At 36.4% G+C, this 15,010-nt stretch overlaps 1 protein-coding gene and 1 pseudogene across 3 annotated transcripts in view; both read right to left on the bottom strand.

The window, feature by feature from the left end:
* LOC309632291 (up-regulator of cell proliferation) overlaps positions 1–15,010 on the bottom strand; it is a 99,115-nt gene that overhangs the window by 72,781 nt on the left and 11,324 nt on the right. The gene's annotated exons all lie outside the window — the stretch shown is intronic.
* On the bottom strand, positions 1,082–15,006 carry LOC309632303 (NTF2-related export protein 2 pseudogene; annotated as a pseudogene). The gene has a single exon. The product of its transcript is annotated as an NTF2-related export protein 2 pseudogene (transcript).

Below are 15,010 nucleotides of genomic sequence, written 5' to 3'. Positions count from 1 at the left end.
AGTGAAAGATGTTCACTGTGGGGTTTTCATATACAGCTTTTATTATGTTGAGGTATTCCTTCTATTCATAGTTTGTTGTGTGTTTTTTTGTCATAAAAAGCTGTTAAATTGTGTAAAATGCTTTTATGCAACAGTTGAGATAATCATGTGGTTTTTTTCCCTTTCTACTGTTAATGTAATGTATTACAATGATTGGTTTTCCTATGTTGAACCATCCTTAAATTCTGGGGATAAATCCGACTTGGTCATGGTATATAATCCTTTTCCTTTTGAGAAAACTTGGCACAAAGCAAATATTATTTTACCTTTTCAAGTTACAAAAATATGAGCATGCAAAGAATACAATCTAGTCCATATGAGTGGTTCTAGTCATTTAAAATTTATAAATAATTTGGTATATACAATTCATATACAAGCCTTAAAACATACAACAGCTAATGAATAGTATACACTATTTAATTCAGTTGTTGATAGTTAAATGAAATTTTGAGACTGTTCTTAAACATAGGAAAGGGCAGTGTTTGGGCAATCTGATGATTACTAAGCGTAATTTTAAAAAGTCAATCCAAAATAAGAATAAGCGCATTTTGAGTAGGATACAGTGAGTGTTTGATCAGTAATATAGGAAGGTGTGGTCTAAATTTCAGTTCCACCGCCTTCTCTTATTTAATTTTCTTTCATTATTATATCAGAAATATAGTGTGTAGATTGGGGCAAAAGTAAATGAATTACTAGTTTTAAATTAAGTGATAAGAAACATTAGTTTTGAGTTGCAATGTAGAAACAAAACAGGCACATCTAGCTTTAAAACATTAAAAAAATAAAGAATAGAAAAGATGTTTAAAATTTAATCAAAAACTAAAGTTAGGTTTATTTATCTTTAGATGTTGAGACAAAATTAATGAACTTGTCCTTTTGAAGTTTATAGGTTTATAATGATCTGCTATTCTTTATTTTTTCTCAAAAAAGACAAAGAGTCACCTAACAAACATATGTTTTAAAACAGCTCTATTTGCTCAATGTCATATGGAAGAACAACAAAATTAAATAATTTTAACATTAAATGACTAAAATAGAGGGAAATCACTTATTTGAAGGATGCATAATACACAAGAGACTTCTGACCTAAAGTTCACATGGAAGGCTTAGAAGTTATGGTGTCACAAAGACATAGTAATGGCTTTGCTTCCAAATTTTATAGGATTAGGCTTATTGCTGACATTTTACCTCCATAATTTCTTGAATAAATTTAAACATATATTGGTGGTAAGTATGAGGTGAAGTGGAAAAACCTTTAAAAATCATTCTTAGAACAAAGTGGCACTCATGATTATTTGGCAAGTGATTTAAAATAGGCTACATTTTTAAAAATCTTTTTTTTAACATCTTTACTGGAATATAATTGCTTTACAATGGTATGTTAGTTTCTGCTGTATAACAAAGTGAATCAGCTATACGTATACATATATACACTGTAAAATAGGCTACATTTTTATAAGGTAGAAAAACAGGTACTAAAGACTTACCATTTGGCCACCTGTCCTTACTTTTGGCTCCAACCCTGGATCTCTACATTTTTCATTCCTCATTCTCCCATTAATTTAATAGTCTTATCACCATTAATTAGCTAAAGTTATAGACCTGGAGTTGTTAAGAAAAATATTTTTAAGAAGCTTTGCTTTTAAGTCACCAAATGTATCAAATATTCAGGTATCATCCGAGAATATTTTGCACCTCTTTAGTGGATCTATTCACGCCATAAGAAAACTGGCTAACATGAAAGACATTGCTTAACATGAAAAAGACCATTGAACATCACTACATGTGATTCCAATGTCAAAGTAGTTATGCAAACCTAAATCAATAAGTATTATTTTCATTGAACTGATTTGGAAAAGCCATATATTAAAACAGCATTACTGGGGCTTCCCTGGTGGCACAGTGGTTGAGAGTCTGCCTGCCAATGCAGGGGACACGGGTTCGAGCCCTGGTCTGGGAAGATCCCACATGCCGCGGAGCAACTAGGCCCGTGAGCCACAATTACTGAGCCTGCGCGTCTGGAGCCTGTGCTCCGCAACAAGAGAGGCCGCGATAATGAGAGGCTCGCGCACCGCAATGAAGAGTGGCCCCCATTTGCCACAACTGGAGAAAGCCCTCACACGGAAGCGAAGACCCAACACAGCCATAAATAAATAAATAAAATTTTTTTTAAAAAACAAAAAAAAAACAGCATTACTGTTGTTTACTGGAAATAGGCAAGTATTTTACTACAAAATTAACCTACTAACAACAACGTTTTAAAAACTCACTTCCTCTCAGAGACTTAAGTTGTGCTAATATCTCATAGATAGTATTATAGAAGGGTTTCATTTCTGTGATAGGCTGGGTTCACACTGAGTGTTACTACAGAGATCATATGTTTAAGAATGTCATTAGTATAATATATATAAGGCATGCAAAAACTAGCATTAAAGCTTTTAGTGACACAATCCAAAATGGCAGCTCCTAAAAAAGAAGCTGCTAGGAATTTTTAAAATTAAAGAAATTTAGTTTCAGCACATAGTAGTTCACGATGCTTCTACAATTAAAAGAATTAATTCACATAAATTCCTGTAGCTGGAATAGACCAAAAGGGCAATGGACTTTTGCCCCCTTTAACAACTAGCCCAATCTTGAAAATGGAAGCAATTACTCGTAATCTTTGACACAGAGTTTTCTGGAGTGGACTGAGCAGTTGACAGCAAGATCTGGTTGAAGTAGCGGTGTTTGTTGTCATCAAACTTCACAGTTCCACTGGTCACAAGAACTGTAGTTTGGGTCTAGGTAACTTGCTCATGAACTGATTGGCAATATAACATACTGACTTGGAAATCACTAGAAGGCAACATCCCCCTAAAATTAACATTGCCACTCCATATTAAAGTGAAGTTGTCCATTTACAGTCTGATTAGTGCCCATCTTTAGTCCATTATCCAAAAATAATTATTGGCAAATTCCTCAGCAGCTCTACATGTCTGATCTACATAAGTTTTAAAAGCAACAGATGTGGCCATCAGAGAGCCCAAACAGCCTGTTCTAGCAAAGGCAACATCACTACATCCTCATCCAAACTCATTGGCATGCATGCCAGGATAGGGGCTCTTCCTGAAAATGGTCATTCATTCCTTGGTGTATTCCCACTATTTACCTAAGCCCAGCCTTTTCTGAATTTCCTCATAGTTTTGATATACTCTTTCTCTGGCTCTCTTCCCAATAGCTCTAACTGCAGCTACTTCTCAGTATACCCTCTTCCCTTCTCTGTTCACCTTTTACTTGGAGTATAAGCCTTTTAATATGCTTCTGAATACATATTTGTTAGTATTTTGTTAAGGATTTTTTCATCAGAGAGCACAAGAGATAGTGTTCTGTAGTTTTCTTCTACTGTTTTTGTCTGACTTTACTGGTCTTATACAATGAGTTAGGAAGTGTCCCCTCCTCTTCAATTTTTTGTAAAAGATTGAAAAAGGTTAGTATTAGTTCTTCTTTAAATGTTTGGTAGAATTCACCAGTGAATCCATCAGGACCAGGGCTCTTCTTTGTTGGAAGGGTTTTTTAATATTATTATTTCAATAATAATTGAATTCAATCTCCTTACTATTCAGATTTTATATTTCCTTGTGATTTAGTCTTGGAGGTAAGATCTATTCAAACTTTCTATTTTTTTGAGATTTAGTCTTGGTAGGTTAGGTCTATTCAGATTTTCTACTTCTTTGTAGGTTTAAGTTTCGAGGAACTTGTCTATTTTACCTACGGTTATCCAATTTGGGGGCATATGATTGTTCGCAGTACTCTATTTTTTATTTGTGTTGAATCAGTAGTAATGTCCCCACTTTCATTTCTTTTTTAAAATTTATTTATTTATTTATTTATTTATTTAGCTGCATTGGGTCTTAGTTGTGGCAGGCAGGATCTTTGTTGCAGCATGCGGGATCTTTCATTGCAGTGTGCCGGCTTCTCTCTAGTTGTGGCACACAGGCTCCAGAGTGCGAGGGCTCAGTAGTTGTGGCGCATGGGCTCCAGAGCACACAGGCTCAGTAGTTGCAGCATATGGGCTCTCTAGTTGTGGCACGCGGGCTCTAGAGTGCTCGGGATTAGTTGCCTCATGGCATGTGGGATCTTAGTTCCACGACCAGGGATCGAACCCATGTCCCCGGCACTGGAAGGCAGATTCTTAACCACTGGACCACCAGGGAAGTCCCCCCACTTTCATTTCTGATTTTAGTAATTTGAGTCTTCCCTAATTTTTTCTTAGTCCACCTAACAAAAGGTTTGTCAATTTTGTTGATCTTTTCGAAGAACCAAATTTTGGGTCACTGATATTCTCTATTCTTTTTCTATTCTCTATTTCATTGATCTCTGCTCTAATCTTTATTACTTCCTTCCTTGCGGTAGCTTTGCATTTAGTTTGTTCTTCTTGTCCTAGTAAAACTTAAGGTTGTAAAGTTAGGTTTTTTATATGAGAAGTTTCTTGTTTTTAATGTAAGCATTTATAATTATAAATTTCCCCCTTAGTACCACTTTTGATGCAGCCCATAAGTGTTAATATGGTGTGTTTACATTTTCATTCATCTCTTCTTAACTATTTTCCGATTTCCTTGTGATTTCACCTTTGATCCATTGGTTGTTTAAAAGAACGTTGTTTAGCCTCCACAATTTTGTGAATTTTCCAGTTTATGTTACTGATTTCTAATTTCATCTCACTGTGGTCAGAGAATATACATTGTGTGATATCTATCTTTTAAAAACCACTATGGTCCTACTTATGGTCTATCCAGGAAAAGGTCCCATATGCACTTAAGCAGAATAGGTATGCTGTTGTTGTTGCGAGGAGTGTCCTGTATATGTCTATTAGATACACTTTGTTTATTGTGTTGTTGAAGTCCTCTATTTCCTCATTTATCTTCTGTCTGGTTGTTCTACCCATTATTCTGAGTGGGGTATTGGAATCTACAACTATTATTGTAGAACTGTTTTCCCCTCCAATTCTGTCAGTTTTTGTCTCATATATTTTGATGGTCTGACATTGGGTGCATAAATGATTATAATTATTATATCTTCTTGCTGTATTGAAATGTTTGTTAACATGTGATGGCCTTCTCTGTCTCTTGTAACTGTTTTCAATTTAAAGCCTATTTTGTCTGAAATTAGTATAGCCACTGCCATTCTCTCTTGGTAGTTATTTGCATGCAATATCTTTCTCCAATCTTTTACTTTCACAAGTTTGTGTCATTGGATCTCAAAAGTGAGTCTCTTAGAGACAGCATATAGTTGGACCATGTATTTTTACCAATTCTGCCAATCTCTCTCTTTTAATGGGAGAGTTTAATACACTTTCATTTAAAGTAATTACTGATAATGAGGCACTTATTTCTGTCACTGTACTATAGAAACAAATTCTCTATAGGCCTGTAGCTTTCTGTCCCTCATTCCTCTCTTCTTTTGTGCTTAGTTGATTTTTTGGTAGTAAAATGTTTGAATTCCTTCTTGATTTCCTTTTGTGTATATTCTATAGAAATTTTCTTTGTGGTTGCCATGGGGATTACATTTAATGTCCTAAGGTTGTAACATTCTAATTTGAATTTATAGCAGGTTAACTTGAATAACATACAAACACTATGGTCCTTTACACTCTGTCCCCACTGCTTTTGGTTTCTGACGTTACAAAATTACATCTTTATACAATGTGTGCCCCCAAACATAAATTAATAATTCTTTAAATGCATTAGTCTCCTAAATTACATACAGAACAAGATTTGGAGTTACAAATCAATGTTACAGTAATGCTAGCTGTTACATTAATTTTTTAATTTAAATATATTGGTCTCTTAAATCATTTAGAAAACAAAGAGTGCAGTTATAAACCATTGTTACAATAATACTAGCTATTATAATTGCCCATGTATTTATCTTTACTGAGATCTCTGTTTCTCCATAGAGCTTAGGGTTATGGTCTAACGTTCTTTGTCTTTGCAGCACACCTTTGAGCACTTCTTCCAGGGCTACTCTAGTGGTCACAAACTCCCTCAGCTTTTGTTCATCTGGGAATGTCTTGATTTCTCCCTCATTTTTGAAGGACAGTTTTGCTGGACACATGAATCTTGGTTGACAGATTTTTGTTTTTTGTTTTTTAAGCACTTTGAATATATCTGTCCACTATCTTCTGGGCTCCAAAGTTTCTAATGAGAATCTGCAGATAATCTCATTGAGGATCATTTGTATGTAATGATTTGCTTCTCACTTGCTGTTGTCAAGATTTCTTCTTTTTCTTTGTCTTTTGAAACTTTAATTATAATGTGTCTTGGTGTAGGTCTCTTTGATTTAATCTTACTTGGAGTTCACTGAGCTTCTTGGATGTTTACATGCATGCCTTTCTTTAAATTACAGAAGTTTTCAGCCATTATCTCTTCCAATATTCTCTCTGCATCTTTCTCTCTGCTCCTTCAAGGACTCCCACATGCGTATCTTGGTCTTTTTGATGATGCCCAGTCAGTCTCTTAAGCTCTGTGCTTTTGCTCAATCTTTTCTCTTTCTGTTCCTCAGACTAGATAATTTCTGTTATCTTTATCTTTTCTTTTTATGTTCCTCAGCCTTGATAATTTCCATTACCCTATATTCGAGTTCACTGATTTATTCTTCTGCCTGCCAAACCTGCTTTGAATGCTGCTAGTGAATTTTTCATTTCCATTATTTCCTCTTCAGCTCCAGAATTTTGTTTTGTTTTCTTTTTAGGTTTTCTATCTTTTTATTGATATTTCCATTATGTTCATTCATGGTTTTCTTGATTTTCTCCACATATTCCTTTAATTCTTTCAGCATCTTTAGGACTTTGTTTTAAAGTCTTTGTCTACTATATCTGCCATAAACTATTTTATTTTATTTTATTTTATCTTATTTTATTTTATTTTATATTGGAGTAGAGTTGATTTACAATGTTGTGTTAGTTTCAGGTTTACAGCAAAGTGATTCAGTTATACATATAAATATATCTATGCTTTTTCAAATTCTTTTCTCATTTAGGTTTTTCCAGAGTACTGAGCAGAGTTCCCTGTGCTGTACAGCAGGTCCCTGTTGGTTATCTATTTTAAATATAGCAATGTGTAATATCAATCCCAAACTCCCAATCTGTCCCTCCCCCCATTGTTTCCCCCTGGTAACCATAAATTTGTTCTCTAAATCTGTGAGTCTGTTTCTGTTTTGTAAATAAGTTTGTTTTGTGTCATCTTTTTGTGTCATGATATCCGCATGTAAGCGATATCATATGATATTTGTCTTCCTCTGCCTGACTTACTTCCCTTAGTAAGATCATCTCCATGTCCATCTATGTTGCTGCAAATGGCATTATTTCATTCTTTTTTAATAGCTGAGTAATATTCCATTGTATATATGTACCACATCTTCTGAATCCATTCATCTGTCAATGGACATTTAGGTTTCTTCCACATCTTGGCTATTGCAAACAGTGTTGCAATGAACATTGGGATGCATAAATCCTTTTGAACCATGTTTTTCTCCTGATATTCTGCCCAGGAGTGGAACTGCTGGATCATATGTTAGCTCTATTTTTAGTTTCTTAAGGAACTTTCATAATGTTCTCCATAGTGGCTGCACCAATTTACACTCCCAGCAACAGTGTAGGAGGGTTCTCTTTTCTCCACACCCTCTCCAGTATTGCTTGTAGACTTTTTGACAATGGACATTCTGACTGCTGTGAGGTGATATCTCACTGTAATTTTGATTTGCATTTCTCTAATAATTAGCGATGTTGAGCATCTTTTCATGTGTCTCTTGTTACTCTGTATATCTTCTTTGGAGAAATGTCTATTTAAGTCTTCTGCCCATTTTTTTTTTTGATTGGGTTGTTTGTGTTTTTGATATTGAGCCACATGAACTGTTTGTATATACTGGAGATTAATCCATTGTTGGTCACATCATTTGCAAATATATTCTCCCATTCTGTGAGTTCTCTTTTTGTTTTATGGTATCCTTTGCTGTGCAAAAGCTTTCAAGTTTGGTTTGGTCCCATTTGTTTATTTTTGTTTTTATTTCCATTTCTGTAGGAGGTGGGCCAAAAAGGATCTTGCTGTGATTTATGTCATGGAGTGTTCTGCCTATGTTTTCCTCTAAGAGTTTTATAGTGTCTGGCCTTACATTTAGGTCTTCAGTCCATTTTGAGTTTATTTTTGTGTATGGTGTTAGGAAGTGTTCTAATGTCATTCTTTTATATATAGCTGTCCAGTTTTCCCAGCACCACTTATTGAAGAGGCTGTCTTTTTTCCATTGTATATTCTTGCCTCCTTTATCAAAGATAAGGTGACCGTATGTGTGTGGGTTTATCTCTGGGCTTTCTATCCTGTTCCACTGATCTATATTTCTGTTTTTGTGCCAGTGCCATACTGCCTTGATTACAATAGCTTTGTAGTATGGTCTGAAGTCAAGGAGCCTGATTCCTCCAGCTCCGTTTTTTTCTCAAGATTGCTTTGGCTATGTAGCTGTCCAGTTTTCCCAGCACCACTTATTGAAGAGGCTGTCTTTGCTCCATTGTATATTCTGGCATCCTTTGTCATAGATTACGTGACCATAGGTGTGTGGGTTTATCTCTGGGCTTTCTATCCTGTTCCATTGATCTGTATTTCTATTTTTGTGCCAGTACCATACTGTCTTGATTACTGTAGCCCTGCAGTATAGTCTGAAGTCAGGGAGCCTGATTCCTCCAGCTGTTTTTTGTTTTTTGTTTCCTGTTTTCTCAAGATTGCTTTTGCTGTTCAAGGTCTTTTGTGTTTCCACACAAATTGTAAAATTTTTTGTTCTAGTTCTGTAAAAAATGCCATTGGTAATTTGATAGGAATTGCATTGTCTCTGTAGATTGCTTTGAGTACTACAGTCATTTTGACAATATTGATTCTTCCAATCCCAGAACATGGTATATCTCTCCATCTCTTTGTGTTGACTTTGATTTCTTTCACCAGTATTTACAGTTTTCTGCATACAGGTCTTTTCCCTCCTTAGGTAGGTTTATTCCTAGCTATTTTATTCTTTTTGTAGCAATGGTAAATGGGATTGTTTCCTTAATTTCTCTTTCTAATCTTCCACTGTTATTGTACAGGAATGCAAGAGATATCTGTGTATTAATTTTGTATCCTGCAACTTTACTAAATTCATTGATTAGCTCTAGTAGTTTTCTAGTGGCATCTTTAGGATTTTCTATGTATAGTATCATGTCATCTGCAAACTGTGAGTTTTCCTTCTTCTTTCCCCAATTGGATTCCTTTTATTTCTTTTTCTTCTCTGATTGCCATGGCTAGGACTTCCAAAACTATGTTGAATAACAGTGGTGAGAGTGGGTACCCTTGTCTTGTTCCTGGTATTAGAGGAAATGCTTTCAGGTTTTCACCATTAAGAATAATGTTTGCTGTGGGTTTGTCATATATTGCCTTCATTATGTTGAGGGAGGTTCCCTCTATGCCCACTTTCTGGAGTTTTTATCATAAATTGATGTTTAATTTTCTCAAAAGCTTTTTCTGCATCTATTGAGATGATTATATGGTTTTTATTCTTCAGTTTATTAAGATGGTGTATCACATTGATTGATTTGCATATATTGAAGAATCCTTGCATCCCTGGGATACATCCCACTTGATCATGGTGTATGATCCTTTTAATGTGTTGCTGGATTCGGTTTGCTAGTATTTTGTTGAGGCTTTCTGTGTCTATGTTCATCAGTGATACTGGCCTGTAATTTTTTTGTGTGATATCTTTTACTGGTTTTGGTATCAGGATGATGGTGGCCTCATGGAATGAGTTGGGAAGTGTTTCTCCCTCTGCAATTTTTAGGAAGAGTCTGAGAAGGATAGGTGTTAGCTCTTCTCTAAATGTTTGATAGAATTTGCCTGTGAAGCCATCTGGTCCTGGACTTTTGTTTTTTGGGAGTTTTTTAATCACAGTTTCAATTACAATACTTGTGATTGGTCTGTTCATATTTTGTTTCTTCCTGGTTCATTTTGGGGAGGTTGTACCTTTCTAAGAATCTGTCCATTTCTTCTAGGTTGTCCATTTTATTGGCATATAGTTGCTTGTACTAGTCTCTTATGATCCTTTGTATTTCTGTGGTGTCCATTGTAACGTCCCCTTTTTCATTTCTAATTTTATTGATTTGAGCCCTCTCCCTCTTCTTCTTGATGAGTCTGGCTAAAGGTTTATCAATTTTATTTATCTTTTCAAAGAACCAGTTTTTAGTTTCATTCATCTTTTTATTATTTTCTTCATCTCTATTTCATCTATTTCTGCTTTGATCTTCATGACTTGTTTCTTTCTACTAACTTTGGGTTTTGTTCTTCTTTCTCTAGTTGCTATAGGTGTAAGGTTAGGTTGTTTATTTGAGATTTTCCTTGTTTCCTGAGGTAAGTCTGTATTGCTATAAACTTCCCTCTTAGAACTGCTTTTGCTGTGTCCCATAGGTTTTGGATTGTCGTGATTTCATTTTCATTTGTCTCTAGGTGTTTTATGATTTCCTCTTTGATTTCTTCAGTGATTCATTGGTTGCTTAGAAGCTTATTGTTAAATGTCCACGTGTTTGTGTTTTGTACAGTTTTTTTCTTTCTTGTAGTTGATGTCTAATCTCACAGAACTGTGGTCAGAAAAGATGATTGTTATGATTTCAATTTTATTAACACATTATTGACCAGAGACGTATTAATACATCTTTTGTTACCCGAACGTTATTGACCAGAGACGTATCAATACGTTCTTCGAGAGTGCTACAATTAACATCACTGTGCAATTTGTTAGAGCATAAATTGATCAAGGGTTCTTTATACAACTTACGATTGTCATTATCATTCACATTTTGCTCCATTAGGTTTTTGTTCCAACCTTGTATATATTATATACGTAAAATCTTCCAAAAAGACGCATTGCAAAATTTTGAGTGAAGAAGAATTTTTCAGTCAATTTTATGCAGATACTTTCTCTGATTGTCTGAGTGACATATGTACTAGTGTCTCAGAAGATGATAGTTTTTCAGAATACAGTTCCGATTCAGATGATGTAAATATTAGACCAATAAAAAGATTTTAAAAATTAGTGACTGATTCTGATACAAAAAGTGAAAATGAAACTCAGGGTGCTGGAGAATGCGCCTTTGCTTCTACAGAAGAGTGAACTTAAAACAACATTTCATGAAAATTAGAAGATTTTACAGGTATGTCAAGTGTCTCTATTGAAGGTAATAACCCACAAAGTGTTAGTGAAAATAACAGAATTAATTTTTGGTCAGCCAAAATAAAAATCACCAGCTACAGGCATTACTTTCTGCAAAAATCCCTGGGTGAATAATCAGTAAAATTTACCGAGGCTCGCTTTGTGGCCCAGCATGTGATCAATCCTGGAGAATATTCCATGTGCACTTGAGAAGAATGTGTATTCTGCTGCTTTTGGATGGAATGCTCTATAAATATCAATTTAGTCCATCTGGTGTAATGTGTCATTTAAGGCCTGTGTTTCCTTATTGATTTTCTGTCTGGATCATCTGTCCATTGATGAAAATAGGGTGTTAGAGTCCTCCACTGTTTTTGTGTTACTGCTGATTTCTCCTTTTACGGTTGTTAGTATTTGCCTTATAAATTGCGGTGCTCCTATGTTGGATGCATATATATCTACAATTGTTATATCTTCTTCTTGGATTAATCTCTTGATCATTATGTAGTGTCCTTTTTGTCTCTTGTAACAGTCATTATTTTAAAGTCTATTTTGTCTAATATGAGTATTGCTACTCCAGCTTTCTTTAGATTTCCATGGGCATGGAATACATTTTTCCATCCCCTTACTTTCAGTCTGTATGTGTTCCTTGATCTAAAGTGGGTCTCTTGTAAACAGCATATATATGGGTCTTGTTTTGTATCCATTCAGCCAGTCTATGTCTTTTGGTTGGAGCATTTAATCCATTTACATTTAAGGTAATTATCAATATGTATGTTCTTATTGCCATTTTGTTAATTGTTTTGGATTTGTTTTTGTGTTTTTTCTTCCCTTCCTCTTTCATTCTCTTCTCTTGTGATTCGATGACTAACTTTAGTGTTGTGTTTGGATTGCTTTTTCTTTTTTGTGTGCGTATCTATTGTAGATTTTCAGTTTGCTGTTCCCATGAGGTTTTGATATAGACGTCTGTATATAAACAACAGTATAGATTGTTTTAAGTTGCTAGTCTTTTCATTTCAAATACATTTCCAATATCCTGCATTTGTGCTCTCCTCTTCTCACAATTGCTGATTTTGATGTCATATTTGTGTGCAGATGATTTCCTACCTTTACTGTACGTTTGCCTTTACCAGTGAGCTTTTCATTCATAATTTTCTTGTTTCTAGTTGTGGCCTTTTCTTTTCCACCTAGAGAAGTTCCTTTAGCACTTGTTGCAAAGCTGGTTGGTGGTGCTGAATTCTCTTAGCTCTTGCTTGTCTGTAAAGCTTTTGATTTCTATGTTGAATCTGAATGACAGCCCTGCTGGGTAGAGTATTCTTGGTTGTAGGTTCTTCCCTTTCATCAGTTTAAGTATATTGTGCCACTCCCTTCTGGCCTGCAGAGTTTCTGCTGAGAAATCACCTGATAACCTTATGGTTTATATATAACCCTTGTATATTGTTTGTTGATTTTCTCTTGTTGCTTTTAATATTTTTTCTTTGTCTTTAATTTTTGTCAGTTTGATTACTATCTGTCTCAGTGTGTTCCTCCTTGGGTTTATCCTGGCTGGGACTCTCTGCACTTCCTGGACTTGGGTGACTGTTTCCTTTCCCATGTTAGGGAAGTTTTCAGCTATTATCTGTTCAAATATTTTCTCAGGCCCTTTCTCTCTCTCTTCTCCTTCTGGGACCCCTATAATGCAAATGTTGGTGCATTTCATGTTTTCCCAGAGGTCTCTTAGACTGTTCTCATTTCTTTTCATTCTTTTCTCTTTATTCTGTTCTGCGGCAGTGATTTCCACTATGCTGCCTTCCAGGTCACTTATCCGTTCTTCTGCCTCAGTTATTCTGCTACTGATTCCTTCTAGTGTATTTTTCATTTCAGTTATTGTATCATTCATCTCTGTTTGTGTGTTCTTTAGTTCTTCTAGGTCTTTGTTAAACATTTCTTGTGTGTTCTCGATCTGTGCCTTCATTCTTTTTCTGAGATCTTGGATCATATTTACTACCATTACTCTGAATTCTTTTTCAGGTAAGTTGCCTATCTCCACTTTGCTTAGTTGTTCTTCTGGGTTTTTATCTTGTTCCTTTATCTGGGACATATTCCTCTGCCATCTCATTTTTTCTAACTATCTCTGATTGCAGTTTCCATTCCACAGGCTGTAGGGTTGTAGTCTCTTGCCTCTGCTATCTGCCACCTGAGGCTGTCTGGTGGGAGGGACTGGTACCTGCCCACTGGTGGGTTGAGCTAGGTCTGGTCCCTCTGGTGGGCAGGGTCGTGTCTGAGTGTGTGTGCATTATCGGGTGACTGTTTATTAAGGAAGACTTTAAGCAGCCTGTCTGCTGATGCATGGGGCTATGTTTCAGCCCTGTTGTTTGTTTGGCCTGAGGTGTCACAGCACTGGAGCCTTCAGGTTGTTGGGTGGGGCCAGGTCTTGGTGAGAAAATGGCACCCTCCTAGAGGGCCCACACCAATAAGCACTCGCCAGAGCCACTGCCACCAGTGTCCCTTTCCCCACAGTGAGTCACAGTTGCCTCCTACCTCTGCAGGGTACCCTCCAACAATAGCAGCTAAGTCTGGCCCAGTCTCTTATGAGGTCACTGCTTTTTTCCCTGGGTCCTGGTGCACATGAGACCCTGTGTGCACCCTCCAAGAGTGGAGTTTCTCTTTCCCTCAGTCCTGTGAGAGTCCTGTGGTCAAACCCCAGTGGCTTTCAAAGCCAGACTCTCAGGGGGCTCTTCCTCCCATTCCCAGGCCCCCAAGCTGAGGAGCCCGACAAGACGCTCCGAACTTTCACTCCTGTAGGAGAACTGCTGTGGTATAACTATTTTCCATTTTGTGGGTTTCCCACCCAGTGTGTATGGGATTTGATTTTATGGTGATTGCACCTGTCTTACCATCTCTTTGTCGCTTCTTCTTTGCCTTTGCATTTAGGGTATCTGTTTTGGTAGGTTCCAGCATTTTTTTTTTTTTTTTTTGGTCAGTGGTTTTTCAGCAGTTAGTTGTGATTCTGGTGTTTCCATAAGACGGGGTGAGCTCAAGTCCTTCTACTCTGCCATCTTGCCTCTTCTCCTTCCATAAACTCTTTTCAGGGACAGATTTTGTTGATATATTTTTTTCCTTTGAATGGGTCACACTTTCCTGTTTTTTTGTATGCCTTGTAATGTTTTTGTTGAATACTGGACATTTGAATCTAATAATGTGGTAGCTCTGGAAATCAGATTCTTTCCCCCTTCTCCAGGATTTGCTGTTGTTTTTGTTTTTGATTGCCATAGGCTGTCTCTGTCCTGAGAATCAGCCTAAGGTGTAAAGTTAAGGGCTTATGTCTTTTCTGAGACTCTTCTTAGGCATGCATAATCACTTTCTAATTTTATCCATATATGCAGTTGTTTTTTAATAGTCTAGTCTTTAATGTCTGTCTCCCAAAACAGGAAAAGCAAAAAATGAAGGGGGGTGAAGAGTGCTGGCCCTTTAAATATCCTGAAAGACACTTGAGCCAGATGGGGTAGGGGCTTGCAATAATGGGAGGAGGTGCAACAACAATGGCTCCCCTCTAGCTCTATTTGTCTGCACCTCTGTGATCAGAAGCAGCAATCAACAATCATATAACAGATCCCTGATATTTCAAAGAAAGGGTACTTGTTGCCCACCCTGACTCTCACAAGCTGGGTGCAAGTTGCTCCAGGAACACAGTCACAACTGCCTTCCGTGTGATTGTGTGTTGGGAATTGGTAGCTGCTACTGTGTCAAGTGCTGATTATTGACAGAAATTTATCATCCAAGGGTTCCCCTAAAAGTT

The sequence above is a fragment of the Balaenoptera borealis genome, assembly GCF_965194805.1.
Source record: "Balaenoptera borealis genome assembly, chromosome: 7".
NCBI lineage: Eukaryota > Metazoa > Chordata > Mammalia > Artiodactyla > Balaenopteridae > Balaenoptera > Balaenoptera borealis.
This window is presented reverse-complemented; position numbering and strand designations above follow the sequence as displayed.